The sequence below is a fragment of the Oryctolagus cuniculus genome, chromosome 6 (assembly GCF_051225735.1).
Source record: "Oryctolagus cuniculus isolate XC-2025 breed Fujian yellow rabbit chromosome 6, ASM5122573v1, whole genome shotgun sequence".
NCBI lineage: Eukaryota > Metazoa > Chordata > Mammalia > Lagomorpha > Leporidae > Oryctolagus > Oryctolagus cuniculus.
Genome location: NC_142872.1, coordinates 127,666,034 through 127,690,541, shown reverse-complemented (window position 1 = coordinate 127,690,541; position 24,508 = coordinate 127,666,034). Strand labels below are relative to the sequence as shown.

Sequence of the window (24,508 nt, the reverse complement as noted above, 5' to 3'; positions counted from 1 at the left end):
GGTTCTAGAAGCTGCCGCATGACACGCCTGCATTCTAATGACTTGTCCTTCATCACAGAGCCACAGACTATGAAGGAAGCTGGCATGTGCCTTTATTTGGGGCAGTTATTTCCAGGCTAAGAGTTCTGTTTCCTTGGGAGAAAGACATGGATTTGGGAGATAATCAGCATCTGCCGCCATAGACGTGGTAGCTGTCTTGACAGCTCTGAAGGGCAGTCATGGGAGCAGAGGGATTCAGTGTACTCTTTGTAGAATGAAAGAGAAAAACACGAGTCTGATATTAGAGTTTTGGGGAAGGGATATTTGGAAGCTCTTTAAAAAACTTTATAATGTTTAGAAAATTCCCATAATTGGATAACCTGACATTTTTTAGTGGGGAGCTCACCATCACTGGATTTGCGCAACAGGTTCCGATTACCTTTCATGGAATTTGTAGAGAAGATTCCTCCACTGGGCAACAGGACTGAAAGACCAGTAAGGGATCTTGTGTTCCAGGAGCCTCTGCAGTGTACTATTTCCTAACTTCATAGGGTCTGCATGAAGTACCTCCTTTTATTACAGGTATTAGTAATCTCACACTTCTTTCTCTCTTTTTGTCCCATGATCACCCTTCTAGGTATTTAGCAATTCTGTGGATTTGTTCAAAGAACCAGCTTCTGGCTTTCTCATTTCTCTTTTGCACATTATTTCCAACAAACTAATTTAGTCTTCCTTTACTAGTTCCCTTTTATTCTATTTGGTTTCACTGTTCTCTTTCCTGTGGATTAACAACCTTTGTAACACTTAGATGTTTCTGTTGACTCGGGGTAAAAGGAACTAGAATTCTAAAGGTGCTGTGTGGACTGTAAGGCACAGCACAAGGCCATCATTCTTCCTCCTCTCTTCAGTGACGTTGCTCTCACACTTCGTGGCTGCAGTGTTGATGGCTTAGGAGGTTTTGTGTCTGCCTTGTATACTGCATATGAGGCCTTCAGTTGTCCGTGTTGCTTTCATGGGCACCTTTTTTTATTTTTTAAAATGTTTTCATTTATTTGAAAAGCAGGGTTATGGAGAGACAAGGGGATCTTCCATCTGCTGGCTCATTGCCCAAGTGCCTGCAGCAGCCAGGCCAGAGGCAGGCCATAGCTAGGAGTTTCATCAGGTCTCCCAGGTGGGTGGCAGGGGCCCAAGCCTTGGTCATTTTCTGCTGCTTTTTCCAGGGCCATCAGCAGGGAGCTGGGTCGAAAGTGGAACAGTCCAGAAATGAACCAGTGCCCATATGTAATGCCAGTGTCACAGGTGGTGGCTTTACCTGCTGTGCCATGATTCTGGTCCCTTTATGAGCACCTTGACTCTTTCCATTGGGCTATAAAATCATAAAACCAAACATTTTTTAAATATTGTATGTATTATTTATTGGAGAGGTTGGATGACAGACAGAGGGAGGGAGTGACAAAGAGAAAGGTCTTCCATCTGTTGGTTCACTCCCCAAGTGGCCACAACCCCTGGAGCTGAGCCGACCTGAAGCCAAGAGCTTCTTCTGCGTCTCCCATGTGGGTGCAGGTTCCAGGCACTTGGGTCATCTTCCACTGCTTTTCCAGGCCCAGCAGAGAGCTGGATCAGAACAGGAGCAGCCGGGACTCAAACTGGTGCTCATATGGAAATGCTGGTGCCACAGGTGGAGGCCTAACTGACTGTGCCACAGTGCTGGACTCATAACCTAGTATATTAACATGTATTGAGTGAATGTCAAAATTCTTTGCCTTTATGGCCTTTGACAAATGATTTAATTTCTATTTTTCAGTCTCTACATCACTTCTGGTTCTCTTCATTTGTTCCCGTGGGTATAGATTACCCCATGGCATTATTTCCTTGCTCTAATACAGCCTTGCTTCTATCATTTTTCTTTGTGCTGTTTGTTGAATGTTTTACAATTCTATGTGTTATAGTACCAATACAATTATATATTTATATATATATTAATTACCATATGAGATTACTTGTTTTCATTTATTTTCGTTTTCCAGCACTTTGAATATGATATCCCACTGCCCATGGCCTCCATTGTTTCTGTTGTCGAGTCAGTTGTTAATCTTAATTAAATTTTCTTTCATGAGATGAGCCTTTTCCTCTTGCTGCTTTTAAGGTTTTCTTCTTGTCTTGGTTCTCAGCATATTTACTGTGATGTACCTGGGTGTGAATTTCACACATTTTATTTTACTTATTTGAGAGATGCAGGATAGACAGACTGAGGTTCCATCTGCTGGTTCATTCCCAAAATTACCACAGTGGTTGATGCTGGGCTAGGTTGAGCCAGAAGCTGGGAGCTGGGTGGCAGGAACCCAGTGACTTCAACCATTGCTGCTCTGTCCCAGGTTCTGCATTAGCAGAAAGTTGGAGTCAGGACTAGACATGGGAATTGAACCTGGCACTCTGATATAGGATGTCAGTGTCTTAACTGGCATCTTAACCACTTGGCTAAATGCCCACCTCTGAATATGGTTTTCGTATATATCATGTTTGCATTTATGGGACTTCCTGGATGGGTATGTTAATAGTTTTCTTCAAGTTTTGGAAGTTTGTGCATAGAACATATGTTTGTATACTTGATTATGTCCCATAATTCCCTGAAGTTATGTAAATTTTCTTTCCCTTTTATTTTGCCATTTGGATTGCATAATCTCTGCCATTTATCTTCAACTTCACTGATATTTTATTCTGCCAGGTTCAAATCTATTTTTGACTCCCTGTAGTGAAATTTTCATTGTGGTTTTACTTTTAAATTACAGAATTTCCATTTGGTTCTTTTGTCTCATTACTGATATTTTGTAATCAGTGAGACATTGTTACTGCAGCTTCTTTTACTTCATAAAGAATGATTTGCTTTAGTTCTTTGAAATATTTATAAATATTTCTATTCTGCTTATGAAAATATTTATACTTGCTTTAAAGTCTTTGTCAGATATATTGTCTGAATCCTTTTGCACTGTTAGTTCTTGTTACTATGAAACTATCTTAGACAAGCTAAATTCATATAGAAAAGAGGTTTATTTTGGTTCATTGTTCTGGAGGTACAAGGTCTACAAACTCCAACTAGTGGTTGCCTTTTTAATAGTAAAATTCTTAAAAAATATTTATTTATTTGAAAGAGTTAGAGGCAGAGGACGGGGGGTGGGGATGTCTTCCATCCACTGGTTCATTCCCCAAAGGGCTGCAACAGCTGGAGCTGTGCTGATCCAAAGCCATGAGCTTCTTCTGGGTCTCCCACATGGGTGCAGGGGCCCAAGGACTTGGGCCATCTTCTACTGCTTTTCTAGGCCATAGCAGACAGCTGGATTGGGAAAGGAGCAACCAGGACAAGAACCAGCGCCCATATGGGATGAACACTGCAGAAGGCGGCTTTACCCATTACAGCACAGTGCTGGCTCCCACTGGCAAAGTTCTGAGGCAGCACAGAACATCTCATGGCAAGAGGGGGATGGTGCTGTGGCACTGTAGATTAATCCTCTGCCTGCAGTGCCTGCATCCCATATGGGCACCAGTTCAGGTCCCAGCTGCTCCTCTTCTGATCCAGCTCTCTGCTATGTCCTGGGAAAGCAGTAGAAGGTAGGAGACCCAGAAGAAGTTCCTGTCTCCTGGCTTTGGATCAGCCCGGCTCTGGCTGTTGCAGCCATTTGGGGAGTTAACCAGTGGATAGAAGACCTTTCTCTCTGTCTCTCCCTCTTTCTGTCTGTAACTCTACCTCTCCAATAAATAAATAAAATCTTCTAAAAAAAAAGAGAGAGAAAAGGGACCATGTATGTCTGTACCTCTCCCTGATTGGTCTCTCTTTTCTCTAAAACCACTAGGATTCAATTACGGGGACTCCACCCTAATGCTTTAATCCAACCTAAAAGTTCCCCAAAACTGCATCATAATTGAGTTATGTTGGTACCCTCTTAGCACCATTAGGAAAAGAGTTTGGAGTTTAACCTGTAAGTGTTTGGGGGCGGACATGCCCTACTTGAGCCAAACAGTAACACTCAGCTAGTTCCCCTTGCTTCCTTCCCCCGCCCCCCTGTATTTGGGTTCTACTTCTTTCTTTGCTTTTGCATGTGTCATGACTTTTTTGAAGAGCTGGACGTTTTGGATTCCAACACTCGTGCCCCAAGGACTGTTGTGTTTAGGGACTTGGTTAACCCATCTTATCACTGTTTTCCCCACCTGTGAAGTCTCGGCTATTAGTATGCAGAGAGCACTGCCTTTAGCATGCACACACGCACTCTGGGAGAGCTGTCTCCAGCAGGGCTCTCTGCCTCTCTCCTTGCTGATGTCTCTGTTACACTGTCTGCCTCACTGGCTATTACACCCGCATGTTGGGCTCTACCGATTTCAGCTGATACTTGAGCGTCTCTTATGCTCTGGGCATGAAGTGCTCCGCAGTCTGGTCCAGTTCAGTTCAGCAGGGACTGTTTCGAGGCCCAGTATCTGAGGTTCTTGCGACCCCACGAAGGTCCCCGTGCCTGTCTCTTTCCCTGTTCTCTTTGGTAATCCAGCTGTTCTTTATGTATTAGCTTTTGTTCTTGTATACTCGTCAGCTTCCTATCAATTACTGACCTTCAAAATCTCTCTTGTTTTCAAGATGATCTTCAAACCTGAACTTCTCCACTCTATTTCAAATACAGGCAGCTCCATTAGTTAGGGGAGTGGATCTTCAGAGCTGTCTTTTCCTGTGAACTTCCTCCAATTGCAGTTTCTGAATAACTGCTCTGGGCACTACGCAGGGCTAGAAGATGCTAATGTTCTTAGATTGCCTTGTTCAGCATAGAACTTCTGCCCTGTGAGTGAACTATGTCAAGGGAAATGGAGGAGCCAGTATTTGTTACCTGCTAAGCCTGGAGTAGAGCCTTCTGATTTATAAAAGGAGGCTGGAGGAGAGCTCCCAACTTCTTGGCTGCCCTCACCAGGAATTTAATCTCGGAGCTAGGAAAATTAAGATTTATTTTATTTACTTGAAAGGAAGAGTTAGGGAGAGATTCTTTTAATCCACTGGTTCACTCCCCAAATAGCCATAATGGCCAGTGTTGGGCCACGCCAAAGCTAGGAGCTTCTTCTGAGTCTCCCATGTGGGTGCAGGAGTCTAAGGACCTGGGATATCTTCCACTGCTTTCCCATGCAGATTAGCAGGGGGCTAGATGGGATGTGGAACAGCCAGGACTCAAACCAACGCTCATATGGGATGCTGGCACTGCAGGAGGCAGCCTGACCCATTTCGCCACGACATTGGCCCCAAAGTGTGTGTGTGTGTACATTTTTTTTTTAAAATAAATGTTCCTGCATTGTCCACATGCCCTTAAGATTATTTTCAGAGACTTTTTATGATTTGAATAAAATTGCATCAGTTACACTTGTTTCACTGGGTAACAGGTCCATGGAGCTACTCAAAGTTCCATTCCAATATGATAGCCTCAATATATGTACATATACATAGGTATGCACATGATTTATTAAATAGTACTTTAGGGGCCAGTGCTGTGGCACAGTGGGTTAATGCCCTGGCCTGAAGCGCCAGCATCCCGTATGGGCGCCAGTTAGAGACGCGGCTGCTCCACTTCGGATCCAGCTCTCTGCTATGGCCTGGGAAAGCAGTGGAGGATGGCCCAGGTCCTTGGGCCCCTGCACCCATGTGGGAGACCCAGAAGAAGTTCTTGACTGCTGGCTTCGGATCGGCGCAGCTCCGGCCATTGCGGCCAATTGGGGAGTGAACCAATGGATGGAAGACCTCTTTCTCTGCCTCCTCCTCTCTCTCTAACACTGACTTTCAAATAAATAAATCTTTAAAATAAATAAATAAAGAGTACTTTAGCTGGATAAAACTTTTGATATATTCTTGTTATCTATTTTGCTGTGTTGAGACCTTCCTTATGGCCCAGCATGTAATCATTTTTGGTGAATACGTTTGAAAAGTGCAATTGTCAAGACCACTATTTTTATTTTAGCTAGATTGGTTAATATTAACATTGAAATCCATATCTCTGTTTTGTTTTGTTGTGTCCTATAACTTACTGAGAAAGATGTGTTAAATCAGTACTACAATAGTGAATTTTTCTATTTGGATAATATTTTACTAGGTAAATATATTTAGAAAAGTGAATTATGAAGGATTCTTCTATATCTTCAGTCATATTTCTTAAATTATTAGAAAGTTCTTTTTTTACCCCCTGATACTTTTTTCATGTTAATGTGATGTTAATACAAAGAGAATAGATTCAGTTGGTTCATAGGTGAGGATTCTAAGAATATAATGATATTCCCTCTCTCCCTCCTTTCCCCCTGCCTTCTCACCTCCGCTTTCCATCTCTTTCTGTTCTAGCTTTTGAGATAACTTTTTTTAAAAAAAGTATTTATTTATTTGAATGTCAGAGGTACAGAGAGGAGGCGAGATGGGGAGGGAGAAGGGAAGGAGCTCCTCCATCTGCTGGTTCACCCCCTAAATGGCTGCACCAGCCAGGGCTGGGCCAGGCTGCAGCCAGCAGCCAAGAACTCTATCCCAGTCTCCCATGTTAGTGGCAGGGGTCCAAGAGCTTGGATTCATCCTTGGCTGATTTCCCAGGCACATTAGCAGGGAGCTGGATCAGAAGTGGAGCAGCTGGGGTGCTCCTATTTAAGGATGCCAGCATCATAGGCAGCCTCTTTCCCCATTGTACCCCAAGATAACATGTTAACTTACATTGCATTATAGTCAAGGCTTAATGCTCCCCCAAATAAAAAGTTCAGAAAGTAAAAAGTAAAAACAAACAAAAACCCCTAGATTATTATTTATAGCCCTTGCCTCTATTTTGGATAATCAAATGGAAAGATGACCATTCACCTATATACAATAAATTTTAAAGTAATCACAGATCATTAAAACCATAGTAGCATAACATTCTTAACCATTGGTTTGACAAAGATATGAAGCAAAAATGGACAAAACTATTTGCAGCAATACTGATACAGGCATTTTTTTCCCCTTAATTTTAGCTCCCACATATAAGGGTAACATGTAGTATTTTTCTGTGCCTGGCTTATTTCACTCAACATGATGTCTTCCAATTGTATCTATTTTGCTGCAAATGGTAGAATTTCAAGCTTTTTAAAAGCTGGATAATAGACCAGTGCCGCGGCTCACTAGGCTAATCCTCCGCCTTGTGGCGCCTGCACACCGGGTTCTAGTCCCGGTCGGGGCGCCAGATTCTGTCCCGGTTGCTCCTCTTCCAGGCCTCTCTCTGCTATGGCCCGGGAGTGCAGTGGAGGATGGCCCAAGTGCTTGGGCCCTGCACCCCATGGGAGACCAGGAAAAGCACCTGGCTCCTGGCATCGGATCAGCGCGATGCGCCGGCCGCAGCACTCTGGCCGCGGTGGCCATTGGAGGGTGAACCAACGGCAAAAGGAAGACCTTCCTCTCTGTCTCTCACTGTCCACTCTGCCTGTCAAAAAATAAAAAATAAATAAAAAAATAAAAAAGCTGGATAATAGTCTGTGTGTGTGTGTATCACATGTTCTTTATCTGATGGTAGACACCTTGGTAGATTCCAAATTTTGGCTATTGTTGGCAGTGCTGCTACAAAGATGGTGGTGCAGGTGACTCTGCTGTAAAGTGCTCGTGTGTTTTGGGTATGTAGCCAGGAGGGGGATTGCTGGATCATATGGTGAGACTTTTCTAGTTTTTAAAGAAATCTCCACGCTATTTTTCACAGTGGCTGCACTAATTAGCGTTCCCACCAGCAGTGTAAGAGTGTTCCCCTGTATCCACGTCTTCCAGCATTCGTTACTCTGGGTTTTGGATTTTAGCCATTCTGATGGGGATGAGGTGATAGCTCACTGTTGTTTTGGTTTACATTTCTCTGATGGATAATGGTGCTGAGCATTTTTCATATATTTGGCTATTTGTATTTCCTCTTTTGAGAATGTTCTATTTCTTGTTAGTAATCTTGCTACATTAGCTTTCCAGAGTTTGTTTGATATGTACTTTTGCATCTTTTTACTTTATTTCAGTGCCCTTAATTTTTTTTAATGTGTTGCTTCTGTGCCCCCAAAGAATTAGAATGTGTTTACTAGTGCAGTCTGTGTATTGTCCTTTAAGTCTTTAATCAATTCATATGTTAAGTATCGTTATATGTGAGATGAAATCTTTAGCTTCACTATTCCTTTCTATTTCTCCTGTCATTTCTGTTTCTTCTTTGGGGGATCAAATAATCTGAAAACTTAGGTTTCCTCTCTATAACCTTCTTATCTGCATGTTCTCGGTCTTCTGATGGCTCCTGCAAGGATTACGTTATGGACCCTCACCTGATTAGGTACAAGTATTAGTACTTTCACAAGAAAGCAAGAACCTTAGACCGCTGATTCGGTTCCGCCAGTCTCGCCTGTGCTACCGTTGCTCCGTATGTTGAATTTACAGATGTTTGATGCCCCACGAGACCCTCTCATTTTATGAAGTCAGTGTTCATTTAGATTCATCTACATATTGGCCTTTCTGCATCTCTCTGTTTCCATCCAGGATTACTTTTCTTCTGCCTAAACAACTCTTTAGAGCTTGGATGTACCTCTGGCACCAATGCTCTCAAGTTTTGACTGAAAATTTCTTGCATTACCTTCGTTGTAAAACTTTTAGTTCAACTTCCTTTTTGAAACAAACATAGGTTTTGTGTGCATCTGTAAGAAACAATGCAGAGAGAGAACCATTTCCCCGTCTGCCCACAAAGGTAGCATCTTGCAGAACTGTCAAACGCCATTGCTACCAAGGTGTTGACATGGATGCCGGGAAGATGCCCAGTATTTGCATCACTGCTGGGGTCCCTTCTGTAGCCCCTTCGGAACCCCTGACAAACACCCATCTACGTTTTCTTTCTATAATTTTGTCATACCAAGAATGTCATATCATGGGGTCGTATGATGCATGGCCTCTGATTTTTCTGAGCAGCCACATTCTCTGTACATTCATGCGAGTTTGTGTATGTGTGTATCAGCCGGTCATCTGATGTTAGAACTGACTTGCCTTCCGTGGTGTGGCTGGACTGCTGTGTGTTGATTCATTCACCTGCTGAAATTATCTGTGTTGTTTCTGGTATTTGGCTATCACAGAGAGCCGCTGTGAGCGAGGACATGCAGATTTTTGTACCAGTGGAAGTCTTGGTTTCTCTGGGTTGCCTGGCAGTGCAGTGGATGAGTTGTACGGTAGTTGCTTGTTTACTTTCTTAAGGAAACTAGGGAACTGCTTTCCCGAGTGGCTGGATCAGTTTACGATTGCACCAGCCAGGTATGAATGATTGATTTTGTAGGCATCTTTGCCTGCATTTGGCGTAGTCACCATTTTGCATTTTTAGCCATTCGTATCTCATTATGTTTTCAACTTGAATTTCCCTAATGACTAGTGATACTGAGAGTCTTTGTGCTGATTGTCATTTAAGTACATTCTTTGACAAGGTGCCTTTTTGTGTCTAACCCATTCACTAATTGGATTTTTTATTGTGGAATTTTGAGAGTTCTTTATATATGCTAGATATGAAGTTTTATTTGAAAATACCCATTCCCCTGTCTGTAGCTTTTCTTCACATCCTCTCAAGAGGATGCTTGTCCCATCCTAGCTATTTCTATTATACACTGTGATGCAGCTGTTGTCTAAGAAGTGTTCATATTGCCTTAGACCACAAGAATCCTGTCATGCTTTTTTAAAAAAAGTAGAGTTTGATGTTTTACTTTTACTCTGTGATCCATTCTGCATTCATTTTTGTTGAAGGCAAGAGATGTAGGCTCATGTCCTTTGGTCTCTCCTGCCTCCCTTCTTTCGCCCTTTCCCTCCTCCCATCCTCCATCTTTCTCCCTTCCTTCCTCTCTGCCTTCCTCCCTCCCTCTCTTTCCCTGTCTTGTTTTTTACCAGTAGGTATCCAATTTCTTCAGTACCATGTGTTGAAAAGAATATCCGTCTTCTGTTGAATTACCTTTGCATGCTTATAAAAATCAGTTATCCATAATTATGTGAAGCCTCTTTCTGGATTCTCTATTCCATTGACCTGTGTTTCTATTCCTGTGCCAGTACCACAGCATCTTGGTAATTATGGAACAGGTTCTGATATCAGGTAGATTAATTCCTTTAATTTTCTTCTTTTTGTTTTAAAGCCATTTTAACTAGTTTCTAAATTTTAGTATGATTTTGTGTATATCTACAAAAATCTTGCTGAGATTTTGATTAGGAATGTGTTAGTACTGCATATCAATTAGAGGATAATTAATACCTTTACTGTGTCAAATTTTCCAATCTGAAGACAGGATCTCTACTTTATTTATTTTATTGGCATGTTGTAGGTTTCTGGATACAAGACCATTTGGTGTTGAGTAGTTATAAATGGTATTGTAATTTTAAATTCAGTCTCTACATGTCAAGTCCTATTATGGAGAAATAAAATCGATTTTTATGCTTATCTTATAACCTTTTTGATTGCACTTATTAGTTATAGGAGGCTGGTGTTTTATAGATTCCTTAGGATTTTTCTCCAAAAAATTCATTCCATCTATGAGTAGACTTTTTTTCTTCTCCAATCCATATGCATTTAATTTCTTTTTCACTTTGTTGAAGTGGCCAGAACTTCAGCACTTATTGAGACAGATTGCTGAGAATGCATATCCTTGCCTTATTCCTGGTTTTAAGGAGAAAACCTTTACTCTTTTACTAGTAAATATGAAATTATCTGTAGAGTTTTGGTAGATGCTTTTTTAAAAAATCAAGTTGAGGGCCGGCGCCGCGGCTCACCAGGCTAATCTTCCACCTAGCGGCGCCTGCACACCGGGTTCTAGTCCCAGTGAGGGCGCCGGATTCTGTCCCGGTTGCCCCTCTTCCAGGCCAGCCCTCTGCTGTGGCCCGGGAGTGCAGTGGAGGATGGCCCAAGTGCTTGGGCCCTGCACCCCATGGGAGACCAGGAGAAGCACCTGGCTCCTGCCATCAGATCAGCGTGGTGCACTGGCCGCAGCGCGCTGGCCGTGGCGGCCATTGGAGGGTGAACCAATGGCAAAGGAAGACCTTTCTCTCTGTCTCTTTCTCTCACTGTCCACTCTGCCTGTCAAAAAAAAAAAAAAAATCAAGTTGAGGATATTCATCTCATTACTATCTTTCCCATGAGTTTTTATCACGAATGTGTGGTGAATTTTTGAAAGTGCTTTCTCTGTATCATTGATATGATATTTTTAACCTGTCAAGATGGCAGAATATATGGATTGATTTTCAAACATTGAGCAAACTTTGCCATTATAATAAATCCTACTAAGTTATAGTAGACAGTTATTTACACATATATTGTTGGGCTATATGTGCTAATATTAATGATTTTTACATCTACACTCAAGAGATATATCATTCTGTAATTTTCTTTTTTGATACTGTCTTTATTCAGTTTTGGCATCAAAGTAATACTTTCATAAATCCTTTTTATTTTCTAGAAGAGATTGTGTAGAATTCGTATTAGTTCTTTAACTGTTTCCTAGGATTCTCCAGTAAAATAAACTGAGCCTAGAAATTTCCTTTTTTGGACTTTAAAAACTAACAATTGAATTTTCTTAATTTATCACTTTTTTTTTTTTTTTGACAGGCAGAGTGGACAGTGAGAGAGAGAGACAGAGAGAAAGGTCTTTCTTTGCTGTTGGTTCACTCTCCAATGGCTGCCGCGACCAGTGCACTGTGGCCAGCGCACCACGCTGATCTGATGGCAGGAGCCAGGTGCTTTTCCTGGTCTCCCATGGGGTGCAGGGCTCAAGGACTTGGGCCATCCTCCACTGCACTCCCTGGCCACAGCAGAGAGCTGGCCTGGAAGAGGGGGCAACCAGGACAGAATCCGGCGCCCCGACCGGGACTAGAACCCGGTGTGCAGGCGCCGCAAGGCAGAGGATTAGCCTAGTGAGCCGCGGCGCCGGCCTTAATTTATCACTCTTAAAATTATGTATTTGATTAGTTCTGATAGTTTTTTTCAAGAAACTGGTCCCTTTTGTCTAAGTTGTCAACCTTAAGGATATATAATTCATAGCATTTTCTAAATATCTTTTTAAAAATTGTTATTTATTCATTTGTGAGAGAGACAGAGCTCCCATCTGCTGGTTCACTGCCCAAATGCCCACAGTGACCAGGGGTTCATAGCAGGAGCCAGAAACGCAATCCAGGTCTCCTACACGCATGCGTAGTATATTCCTGACTGCGTGTGCCCTCACTGCTGCTTCTCAGTTGGCATTAGCAAGAAGCTGGAATCAGGAGTTAGAGCTGGAAACTGAACCCTGACACTCTACGTGGAACACGGCCATCCCGACGGGCGTCTTCACTGCTCAAATGCCAGCACCTCCTTATCTTTTTTTTTTTTTTCGGATGTATTTATTTGAAAGGTAGAGTTACAGAGAGGCAGAGGCAGAGAGATTCCATCAGCTGGTTCACTCCCCAAATGGCCACAACAGCCAGAGCTAGGCCTGTCTGGAGCCAGGAGCCAGGAGCTTCCTCCAGGTCTCCCATGAGGGTGCAGAGATCCAAGCACTTGGGCCGTCCTCTGCTGCTTTCCCAGGCCATAGCAGAGAGCTGGGTCAGAAGTGGAGCAGCCGAGACCTGAACTGGCACTGCAGTCAGCGGCCTTACCTGCTACACCACAGCGCCAACCCCTGCTTATTATCTTGATAATCAGGGTTCTGTAGTGATAACCTGATTCATTTCTGATATTAGTCATGTATTTTGATCCTTTTTATTCTTTCTTAGGCTTGATAGAGATTTGTCAAGTTTATCATTTTTTTTTTCAAAGATCAAGTTCTTGCTCTCGTTGATTTTTTTTTCCCTCTGTTTCCAATTTCACTGATTTCTATATTGTTTCTCTCCTTCTGCCTGTCTTTGATTTTCTTTATTCTTCTTGAGATCAGAGCATAGACTATTTTTTTTTTTTGACAGGCAGAGTGGACAGTGAGAGAGAGAGAGACAGAGAGAAAGGTCTTCCTTTGCCGTTGGTTCACCCTCCAATGGCCGCCGCGGCCAGCGCGATGCGACCGGCGCACCGCGCTGATCCGATGGCAGGAGCCAGGAGCCAGGTGCTTTTCCTGGTCTCCCATGGGGTGCAGGGCCCAAGCACCTGGGCCATCCTCCACTGCACTCCCGGGCCACAGCAGAGGGCTGGCCTGGAAGAGGGGCAACTGGGACAGAATCCGGCGCCCCGACCGGGACTAGAACCCGGTGTGCCGGCGCCGCTAGGCGGAGGATTAGCCTAGTGAGCCGCGGCGCTGGCCGAGCATAGACTATTGATTTGAGATTTTTCTTTTCTAATATATGCTTTGGGTGCTATAAATTTTATTTTCAGTCTGTCTAAGTTCAACATGTTATGTTTTTATTTCATTCAGTTAAGTTTTTAAAATTTGTTTTCCTTAAGGCTTTCTGTTTGTCATTATTTTGGAAGTATGATTTTTAGTTTCCAAGGATTGGAAGATTTTGAATTTGATCCTATTGTGATCAGAGAATCCTTTCAATTCTTTTCAATGTATTAAGGTTAGCTCTAGGGCTCAAAATGTAGTCCCACTGAAGAAGGCTTGAAAAGAATGTGTAGGTGGAATGTTCTGTAAGTATTTCCGCTAGATCCTGTTACATGATGTGTTGCCTGTGTTGATGTGTTCCTGTCTCTTTGTTCCATGAATCGGAGAGAGGTGTTAAAGTCTCCAACTATAATTGTGGACTTGTCTGTTTCTTTTTTCACTTCTATTGGTTGTTGCTTCAAACATTTTCCAGTGGTGCTGTTTGCTGCATTCACATGTAGACTTGCTACGTCTTCTTGGTGGACTGAACCTCTTATCATGTACTGTTCATGTTTCTGGTGCTTTTTTTTTTTTTTTAATTTATTTTATTGATTTGAAAGAGTTAGAGAGGTAGAGAGAGGTAGAAGGGGCGGGGGGGTTCCATCCACTTGTTCACTCCCCAGATGGCCACAACGGCCAGAGCTATGCAGATCCGAAGCTGGGAGATTCTTCCAGGTCTTCCATGTGGGTGCAGGGGCCCAAGGACTTGGGGCATCTTCCACTGCTTCCCCAGGCCATAGCACAGAGCTGGATCGGAAGTGGAGCGGCCGGGACTAGAACCAGCGCCCACATGGGATGCCGGCACTTCAGGCCAGGGCATTAACCGCTGTACCATAACACCGGCCCCACTTTTTTTCTCTGATGTGTATTTTGTTGTTATTTATAAAGCCACTACTGCTTTGCTTTGATTAATGTTTATATTACATCTTATTTAATCCTTTGAAAATAGTTATATGTTTATCCTGTTTCAGTAATTATATTTGAAGTGTGTTTTCTGTGGACGACATGTTACTGGTTCATTTTTATAAAAAAATTTCATTTGCCAATCTGTCTCTTAAATGATATTTTAGACCATTTTCATTTAATGTTCTTACTAATATCACAGCACTTAAGGTTGCCATTTTTTCCTCTATCCTGCTTTTCATATCTGTTTTTGCCTTTCTCTTTGTTACTGACATTTTTTAGGTTTTGTTTTTATTTATCTGTAGTACTTTTGAGTGTGCTTCATAATACAGTGTTTCATTGGTTGCTGTGGGTATTACATTACAGATACATCACTTAGCACTGGGGCAGGCATGAGGCACAGCGGTGAAGTCAGCAGCTGGGATGCCGACATCACCTCTCAGAGTTCTCAGTTCGAGTCCCAGCTATCCCACCTCTGCTGCAGCTTCAGGCTAATGTCTCTGGGAAGGCAGAAGATGATGACCCAGGTTCTTTTTATCACTGCCACCCATGTGGGAAAACTGAATGGAATTCTAGACTCCTAGCTTCAGCCTGCTCCAGCCTTGGCTGCTGTCGGCATCTGGGGAGTGAACTAGCCAATGGAAGATCTCAGTCTCCATTCTTTTCTTTTTTCTTTTATCTCTTTCTCCCCACCCCCCACCTTTCAAGTAAAATGAACAAATAATCACAATCTACTTGTGTCAACATTTTACCTGGGGCCCGTGCTGTGGCACAGCAGGTTAACGCCCTGGCCTGAAGTGCCAGCATCCCACGTGGGTACCAGTTCTAGTCCTGGCGGCTCTTCTTCCAATCCAGCTCTCTGCTGTGGCCTGGGAAGGCAGTAGAAGATGGTCCAAGTCCTTGGGCCCCTGTGCCTGCGTGGTGGCCTGGAAGAAGTTCCTGGCTCCTGGCTTCGGATCAGCGTGGCTCTAGCAGTTGCAACCAATTGGGGAGTGAACCATCAGAAGGAAGACCTCTCTCTCTCTTTGCCTCTCCTCTCTCTGTGTAACTCTGACTTTAAAATAAATGGATAAATCTTTTTTAAAAAAAAAAATTTTTACCAAGTTGAGTGAGATCTAGGAACTTTACCTCCCTTTAGGTCCCTTTATATAATTATCTTAAACAGTCCTTCTACATACATTTAGAATGACATCAGGCAGTGTTATAACTTTGATGTCACATGTCACATTTAATTTACGCAATGTAGGAGGAGCAAATCTAGTTCACCTACCCATGTGTTTGCTTGCTGTGCTCTTTTCCTTCACAGTAGTCAACGATTCCTTTCTAACAGCTTCTTTCTGCTGAGAAAGCTGCCTTCATCCATCTTCCTATGGAAGACAAATTCATTGGTGATGACAAAAGTCTTTATTTTCCTTTTGATCATAACCTTGATTGAACTGATTTATTCTTCATTCCTGAAGAATATGTTTGATGGGTACAGGATTCTGGTTTGACAGTAGTCACTTGGAAATATGTCACTTTCCTTATGGCCTCCTTGGTTTCCGATGAGAAATGCGCTCGTCACTCAGTTGCTTTTCCATACAGATAAGGTGCTGTTCTCTAGCTGCTTTCAGTGTTTTCAGAAGTTTGTTACCATGAGTCCAGATAAAAGTGCCTAGGTGGCCCCTGTCTGGTTTTCTCAGCTTCTTGACTCTGTAGTGTGTTTTTCCCCCCTTGCAAGATTTAGAAAATTTCAGTCATTGTGTCTTCAAATAGCACTACTCTATATCTCTTTCCCTTCTGGGACTCCAAAGGCACGTGTGTTTGACTTTCAGAATTATTATGGGTAACAGCCTTGCAGATCTCCAAAGCCCTGCTTGGGAACAGAGGCTCCTCCAGCTTCATTTCTACAGGATATTTTTTCCGTCTGTAGAGTTTCTAAGTCAGCACTTGTTGTCTTCCATCATTTCCCAGTGTAGTTTTCCGTTGTCTTCTGGATTTAATGTTTCTGCGGAGAGGCCTTTTGCTGTGATGTGTTTTGTCTTGCTGGTTTTATGATTCTGTCTCTGTGTTTAGTTTTCAGCAAACTGGTTGTATTGTGCCTGTGTGTGATTTTCTTTGTAATTATCCTATTTGGAGTATATAGGGATTCTTAAATCTCTTGTTTTGGATTTTTTGGGTCAATTTTCTTCATATATTATATCTGCTTAATTGTCTTTCCTCTCTTCTAAATACAGACTTTTCATCATATCTCATATGTTTCTTATACTATGTATTTTTCATTTTTTCTTATGCTTCAGTCTAGATATTGTCTTGTGATCTAGCTTGCTTTTTATTAACTTTCTCTTTTGGTATGTCTCCTATCCTCTAAACCCATCTATTGTGTCCTTACTTGGAGTTGTATGTTTCAGTTCTTTAGTTTCAGTATGTTCCTCTTTGACATTTTTTGTGTGTAGAACTCATCACCAAATATTTCCTTGGACATATACATTATGGTTCTTGTTAAGTCCCTGTCTGATAACCATAGAAGATTAATAACCATTATATGTGTCTCTATTGCCTCTTTGTTCCTGACAGGATTTGATCAGTTAGGCCTAGCTTCTGGCAAGCTCAGTGATTTTGGAATGAATTGGAAATGGTGCATGGAACATTTTAGAGGCTCTGGATGATGTCATCTTCCTTTACGTGGAGCTAATTTTTCTCTGGAAGATAGTTAGAATAAGGGCAAATTACCTTGATCCAATTAGGGGTTGTAATAATTCTAGGATGGGTGCTGGCTTTTATGAGGGCTCATCTATTTCCTATTTCCCATTATTTCTTGGACTTCACCTTCTGGTTACAAGATCTGGAAGCTATGTGTGTTTTCCAGGCTGCAGCTCCTTGGAGGACTCTGAGTTCTGAGTTTTGATTCCCCAGAACTGCAGGATTCTGAACTTCACATGAATGATTTTAGCCTCCTTCCTACACTTCTGTGCCTCATTTCTCATCTTTTTCTCGGATGTCTTTTAGGAATTGGCAAATTATTTAAGGGGAAACAGTGCAGAGTACTGAATCTCATCTCTGTTTTTGTTGTTAACCAGAATCTTCAGTCCTATACATCCTGGACTCTTCCAGAGATTTGTTCTCCAATTTCTGTCTCTCCAGTCTGGGAGGATGCTAGAGGTTCCACATTACTTAAGAGTCATGCAATGATTTTAAATAAGGCAGCAGATAATGAGAATGTTGGGATCCACTCAATGCTATGGACCAAAATATCTGTGGCTTCCCCACATTCATATGTTTAAAACCCTAACCCCCAAAGTGATGGGCTTAGAAAGCAGGTCTTTTGAGATGAGTTCCCTTGTAAAGACACCCCATGGAAGGTGATTGGTGCAGCAGTTAAGATACCCCTTAGAGGTTCATGTCTCTCTGTTTCTGTCTTTATCTGCCTTTTACATAGGTAAATAATAAATAAAATTGAGACCCCCGAGAGCTGCATTTTCCCTCCCACCATGTAGGGACATAGAAACAGGTGCCATTTATGAGCTAAGAGACAGGACCTCACCAGACATCAAGTCCACTGGGACCTTGATCTTGGACTTCTCACCCCCACCCCCCAGAACTGCAGGAGATGAGCAGCATTGTTTACAAGCTCCCCCATTCAGCAGCCCAAATGGACTAATATACTCCATGTGTTTTTCTTTTATCTGAGATCTTGACACTTAAAATTATTGCTGCTTTTGCTACTCTTCCTACGCTTTTTAAAAAATCTCCGTGAGAATGTCAGTTTGAAATCATTCTTCTCCATCATAGTGGGGAAGGAAGTCACCCACAACTGTGAGGTTGAAATATGTGCCTCAGTTAAGACTGTAGGGATTTGGGCACAGTTGTATCCAGCTTGTTCTCTCTATTGTACTTTGCCCATTTTCCTTGATTCAAACCTTTCTGGTTAGGTTTTTTTTTTTTTTTCTTGCTGTCCTTTTGGACCTTAGGCCAAAGCTAGAGTGAGCATTGATGTTCTGAGCCCTGGGCTGATGTAGACCTTAGAGTTGAGTAAGATTCCATCCTTTTCCTAGAGGTCTTCATAGATGTGCCAGAGTCGGCCCAGATAAACAAGAAATGGCATAATGGGAGCCCTCCACCCTGTGGCACAGTGTCAGAATTTGATGATACATTAACTTCATAATCCTCACAACAACCTTAGCTTGTAGGCACTGCAGCCCAGCAGACTTACATAACTTGTCCAAGGTGCTATGAAAGAGATGAGTTTTGAATTCATTAACTCCAAACAGTAGGTCCATGGCCTTTCTACTAGTGTTAAGACATGGGACACACCAATGTGTCTACCTAGAAGTATTGGGGAAAAAAAAGTCTAATTAGAATTGTGTCCTCATGGCCCTAAATACCTGCTGGTTCAGGTGTGGGCGCCACTGCTTGTTGAGTGGCATTTACCAGATATTTCTGGCCAAGTGGTCAAACTAGTAGCAGGTATTCTCGACATAACTTAAGTGCAGAACTTGCTTGAATGGATATTTTTAAATTTGGTCATCTTGACCTCAAAAAGAAACTGTCATTTAGAAAATGTGAAGGTATTTCAAACAGTTTGTGGAAAATAGAATTAAAAGATAAGTTGGTGCAAGATTTTTTAAAAAATTTCTGCAGTTTTGTTATGCATTTTTTCATAATATGCATTTTCATAAACTTTTTGAAGATCTCTCATAAAATGATTCTCTTGTTCAACTTTATTTATATTTATTTAATGACTTATTTTATTTGAAGGGCAGTGACAGAGTGGGGGGGAGAGAGAGGAAGGAAAGAGGAGAGAAAGAGATCTTCCATCCATTGGTTCAACCACAAAATGCCTGCGACAGCCGGGGCTGGGCCAAACTGAAGCCAGGTCCAGGGACTCCATCTGAGTCTCCCACGTGGGTAGTAGGGCCCAAGTACTTGGGCCATCATCTGCTATCTCCTAGGTGCATTAGACGGAAGTTGAATCAGAAGCTCGGAGTAGCTGGAACTGGAACCAGCACTCCACTATAGGATGTAGTGTCACAAGTGGCAATTTAACTTTCTGCACAACAATGCCCATCCTATTTTTATTTATCTGAAGAGGGGGTAGGGAGAGAGAGAGAGAGAGTATGAATCAATCTTGCATCTTGCTTATTCCCCAATATCTGAAACAGCCAGCAGTAAGCCAGGCTGAAACCAAGAGCCCAGAACTCAATTCCAGTCTCCCATGTGGATGGCAGGGACCCAAACACTTAAGATATCACCTGTCACCTCTGAGTGTGCATTAACAGGAAACTGGAGTCGAGTGTGGAGGTGGGACTCAAACCCAGGCACTCTAATATGCATGTGGGAGTCCCTTGCAGGGGTTAACCTCTGTGTCAAACACCTGCCCCCACATATCTTTAATATGGGAGGCCGAGGCTGGAAAAGGCCCTTATATGTACTTCCTAGGATACTTTCAGCTGCATGTGGATTAATTAACCAAATTGGTAGAAACCTGAGCCCCAAAGAACCGCATCATGCTTGCTTTTTTTTTTTTTTTTAAATTATTTGAAAAGCAGAGTTCTGGGTCTCCCATGTGGGCACAGAGGCCCAAGGACTTGGGCCATCCTCTGCTGCTTTCCCAGGCCATAGCAGAGAGCTGGATTGGAAGTGGAGCAGCTGGGACTCGAACCAGTGCCCATATGGGATGCCAGCACTGCAGGCAGCAGCTTTACCCACATACCACAGCACCATCATGCTTTCAGCTCTGCAGGAGACTGGTTGCTTCCTTAGCTGTCCCAGGGGTCTGTAAACTGAGGTAGTTTGTTAAGGGCAATGAGTGATGGCAGGATGGAAGCATGCTGCCGATAAAGAGGCTGCCTGCACCCACTTTTGATTTTGAAGGTCACGTGTCTATTTTCACTAATAATGAGATTAAGCCCAAGTCAGTATATAGTAGAGTAATGCTTATCTTAAACTTAACTTTAAAATTCAAGTGAAAATATATTCTTTTCCTGATTTTGAAAAAAATCAACTTAAAGTCTTAAATTTTAGGGAACTTTTTAGAAATAAGAACTTTGTTTGGGAGGACGTCCCCTGTCGGCAGAGCCTGGCACTGCGCTCTTACTCTCGGAGCTAAAGCTGCAGGAGAGGGGACCGCTAGCTGTGGGAAGGTGTGGATCCAGAGTGGTAGAGAGGTAAACGAGGCAACCCAGAGAAATTGGAGCCCTGAACTCTAGAAGGATCTGCTTCCTCGGCACTCCTGTCTACCCCCCTGTTATGAGAAAGCACACTTCTGATCAGAAACCCGGAAGTATAACTGAACAAACTGCAAGCTGATGAATCATGTCTAGGCTGCAGTGAGACCTTGGCAGACATCCTGGCCCATATAAGCAGACATGGGGTTCCAATGTCCTCGTGCCAACAGATCACTTCCCAATGATCATGAATCTGAAATTAAAGGGGGAGACAGTTCTTTATACTTTGATTTCACTTTTGCAGTACTACACAAATAACATCAAGCAAAAAAAAAAATTTCAAATAAAAACCTTTTTCTCCCAGTCAGGGCTGAGATAGAAGGAAATCAAAGAGGAGTATGGGATTGGAAGATTGTATGACCAAGCAATGTGGTCCTTAGTCTGATTATTAAAGAAAAAAAATCATTCTTTTAGAGTGACACAAAGGTAGTCTGCCCAGCTGGCTTAGTTCCCACTTAAATGTTGTCGCAGCCCCAGAGCCGCTCTTTAAGAAGCTGGAATAGAAGTCCTGATAGGCGTAACATGGAGGGGTCCTGAGAGTTTTGAATGCAGTGTCTTCTCTTTTAACCCCTTGGTCCTTTGAATGGATGTACATTTTTTTGAATGGCTTTTTCAGTGGGCCTTCCTCTGGGTCTCATTGAATTTTGTTTGATTGGCTTCCTGTTCAGTAAGGAGCTTTAACTTGGACATAGCACGTGTGTAGACTTAAAAGTTAGCCAGGGGTGGCCTTACAGGAAGACAGCGCTAGAAAGCTGCGCATCCATTCTGCTGCTCTGGGTCTCCCAGAACTTGGAGGTGGCACCCCCTCACCCCTGTGCTCAGTGTCCTGCCCCAGGAGGGGAGTGCGGAGGGGAGCAGTTAGGAGGGGAACATTTAGCACAAAGTTTTCAGCTTCATCACAAGAGGATTTTCAAATACTGCTATTTTGCAACCCTTTGGGTTAGCACTATTGCGTAGAGATGTTGCAACTCCAGAATCCTGAATGCCCTGGTGTCACGAACATTTCAACTCTCTCACCTGGGCCACTCCTCACTGAGTTTCTCCTTTTCTCTTTGTCACTAGTTCGGTGTTAATATGTTGATGTGGGTCCTCATACTATGTGTTTAAAATATCTTTTAATTCCCCTTGAGCTTCTGTTTATATGCATTTGTTTATGGTACATTTCATTCGCTCAGAAAACAACCTTCAGGATGACCGAGTTTCTTCCCTTTTGTGCCTGAGAGACACACCCGCGTGCTGCATGCAGGCGATTGTGAGGCCACTGAGAACTTCAGCGTGGCGTGCGTTTTTTCCTGCAAGCAGCCAGCAAGGAAACACAGCACAGCCTGCGAGGGGACAGTTAGAGGCACTTCTGACTCAGGGCTTCGGGGGATGAACTTGTCCGGGAGCTGTCCGTGATGGCTGTGCAGTCTTTGCACGCGCGCGTGCACACACACACACACACACACACACACCCCACAGTGACAGATGACCTATTGAAATAATTTCAGAGCCGTCTGTGGTTGCTACGACAACCAATGCTCTCTTGGCTTTCATCTGGCCATGTGACAGAGACTTTGACGTCAGCTGGAGGCAGAGTCTGTGTGGCTGAGAACGCACAGCCACAGGCTGGTGAGAATCTGCTGGATGCTGGACACGGGGCTCCCGCTGCCGCTGCCGCTGCCGCTGCCGCTTCCCAGGGCTGCGGGAGCATGGAGTGCTAAACCCCGCGCTTCTTCCCTGTGAGGTAATTCGCTCCCTGGACAGACCCTAGTCAGGTTATCCGTAGCTCCTTCTGGCTTTGCCTTCTCTCTGACCGCTGCATTTTGGCTCCGGGAACAGTTCTTGTGCTAGGGGGAAGAATGTGAAGCAGCTTCCAGTTGCGAATTTCGTGTGGAGTCTCTGGAATTTGGTTACATTCGCGTTTGTGTTCTGTGAAGTAGGTTAAAATGCAATCGCCTTTCTTGCCCCACACCTGCTAACTAACGTTATTTAGAGATGCGGATTTTGCAGCTTGAGCCGGTTATTCTCCTCTGAATTCCAGGAATCCACCCTTCAGTATTGTTTTGGGTTTAAAAACTCCGGCATGGCTTTGCAATGTGTTGCTAACTTTTCCTTTTTGCAATTGCTACTCCATTCTGAATCAGCTCAGAACAGTTTGGAATTTGGTTTCTCTCTTGTTTGCAGCATTCACAACCACAGGAACAATAGAGAAAGAAGATTAGACTTTGAAAGTTGGGATTTTCCTTGTAAATTAGGCTTTTGGTATTTTCAAAAAGCCAGGGAAAACTGTCAACAGCTTCCTGTTTAGAGTGAAAGGGTCTGGAAAATGCCAGGGAAGTTGGGGTGGAAGCTGGACATGGGTGCATTCAGTTGCTTTTTGGGTGTGAGAGCAAAGTGCACATTTTTGAGAGAGCCCTGAAAATTCAGCTGTGAAGACAATGGCATTGGGCTGTCTTTACTAAGGAGCCATGCACGTTGGGTTTTATTTTTTTATATAAAATAATCACCTAGACAGCAAAACCATACCCCTAAAACTAAACGTATCATTGATACAAGGTCTGCTTTAACTCAAGTACAGATCTAAATTGTCACTAAAAATGTGCCCAGATCTTTAGTGACTACTTTAAGTGTGGTTAATAAGAATGCTCTCTCTTGATTTTCTGTAACACTATAGACTACAAATTGTTCTATTTGCAATGTTGTGGTTCATTTCCTTTCCAAGTCTAGCAATTTGGATCTTATTGCATACAAGTTAGATTGTTTTGTAACTTGAAGTTCAAAGAAAATCTAAGTTAATTGAAGCCTAGATTTATAACCAGGCTTCCAAATCTTACAAATGTAACAGGAAAAAAAAAAGGACAAATTCTAGAGCACCACATGTACTACAGCTAATATTTTAAGAAGGAAAAAAATGCTTTAACTATGTATGTGAAGCGTATGTATTTATGGTATGTAAGTTACATGTCAATTTCATGCAAGCACGTAAAGTTTTAATTTTTAGGTTCTTTGTTTCAGAATTCTGATTTAACATCTGCTTTCTTCTCAAAGGTGAGAATTTCAAGCAGTTGTTGCAGTGATGAGTTAGTAACTTATTGATAACTTATCAATAGCTGTCAATGAGTACATATTCATTTCACTGGCTGGATTTGATTTATTTTTGATCAAAGCCTCCGTGGAGGATTTTCCAAAAACCTAACGTGCTTATATCCGAGGCACCTCCATGGACACATCATCTCACTGTTTAATTGATTTTGTAATTATGACAACCCAAGGACCATACTCTTAACAATCCTAGAAATATGCTAACTCGTCTGTAATATTTCAATTGAACCTTGATGGGACTGGTATTGTTGTGATTTAAAAAGCACACTCTTTGATGGACTAACACTTTGATGTTTATTTCCATTGCTCAAAATATGAAATTATCATTTTAGTTTGTTCAGGTAGCAAAGATCTTCCTGGTGCTCCCCCTGTGATATCGAAAATTCAATGTATACAATGATTGTATTAAAGGCCCTTGTAATACGCTGTAATGTAATAGAATGTAATAGAACAATTAAGTGTTGATGGCAAAATCTTGGTGATGAAGTTTATCATTAAAGAAAACAGCCTATGCCAGGAAAGCAGAGATGTTCTAGAATGTGCAGGTTTTTCTTATAGAAAAATATTTTTTTTTAAAAAAATGACTTTCATCAGCATCATGTATTTACAATGAAGAGTCTGTTGGTTTCAAGGTCAAGTTTGTTTCAGCTTCAAGACATGCTGGCAAGGAATGATTTCCTCTAGAAACCTGGCTACTGCATTATTAAATGCTGTGTGTATAGTTTCAGGGATTCTTAACCTTTTTGGTGCCATGGACCACTTTGGCGGCCTGGAAAACCCTGTCGGCTCTTCTGAGAAAGTTGTTTTTGAATTTGCAAAATAAAGTGTACAGGGTTACAAAAGAGACCACTTTTTACTGAACTATATTAGCCATTTTTTTTAAAAAAAGTGCTGTGTGCTTTATTAATAATATATTATTGAATAATAGAAACTAGCAGCAAGTATAATACTTAACTACCATACATTTGAGGTAGTGATGAGCATAAAAGATACTCGAGATATCCACCACATGG

At 42.4% G+C, this 24,508-nt stretch overlaps 1 protein-coding gene across 3 annotated transcripts in view; it reads left to right on the top strand.

The window, feature by feature from the left end:
• Nucleotides 1–24,508, top strand: part of NCALD (neurocalcin delta) — a 449,552-nt gene that overhangs the window by 331,047 nt on the left and 93,997 nt on the right. Inside the window, exon 1 of one of the 3 annotated variants that reach the window (XM_008255799.5) lies at nt 21,971–22,137. The exons of the other annotated variants lie outside the window; for them this stretch is intronic. The gene's annotated coding sequence lies outside the window, so the exon portion shown is untranslated. Of the gene's footprint in view, nt 1–21,970; nt 22,138–24,508 lie in introns of those variants that run through there. 3 annotated transcript variants of the gene reach the window in all.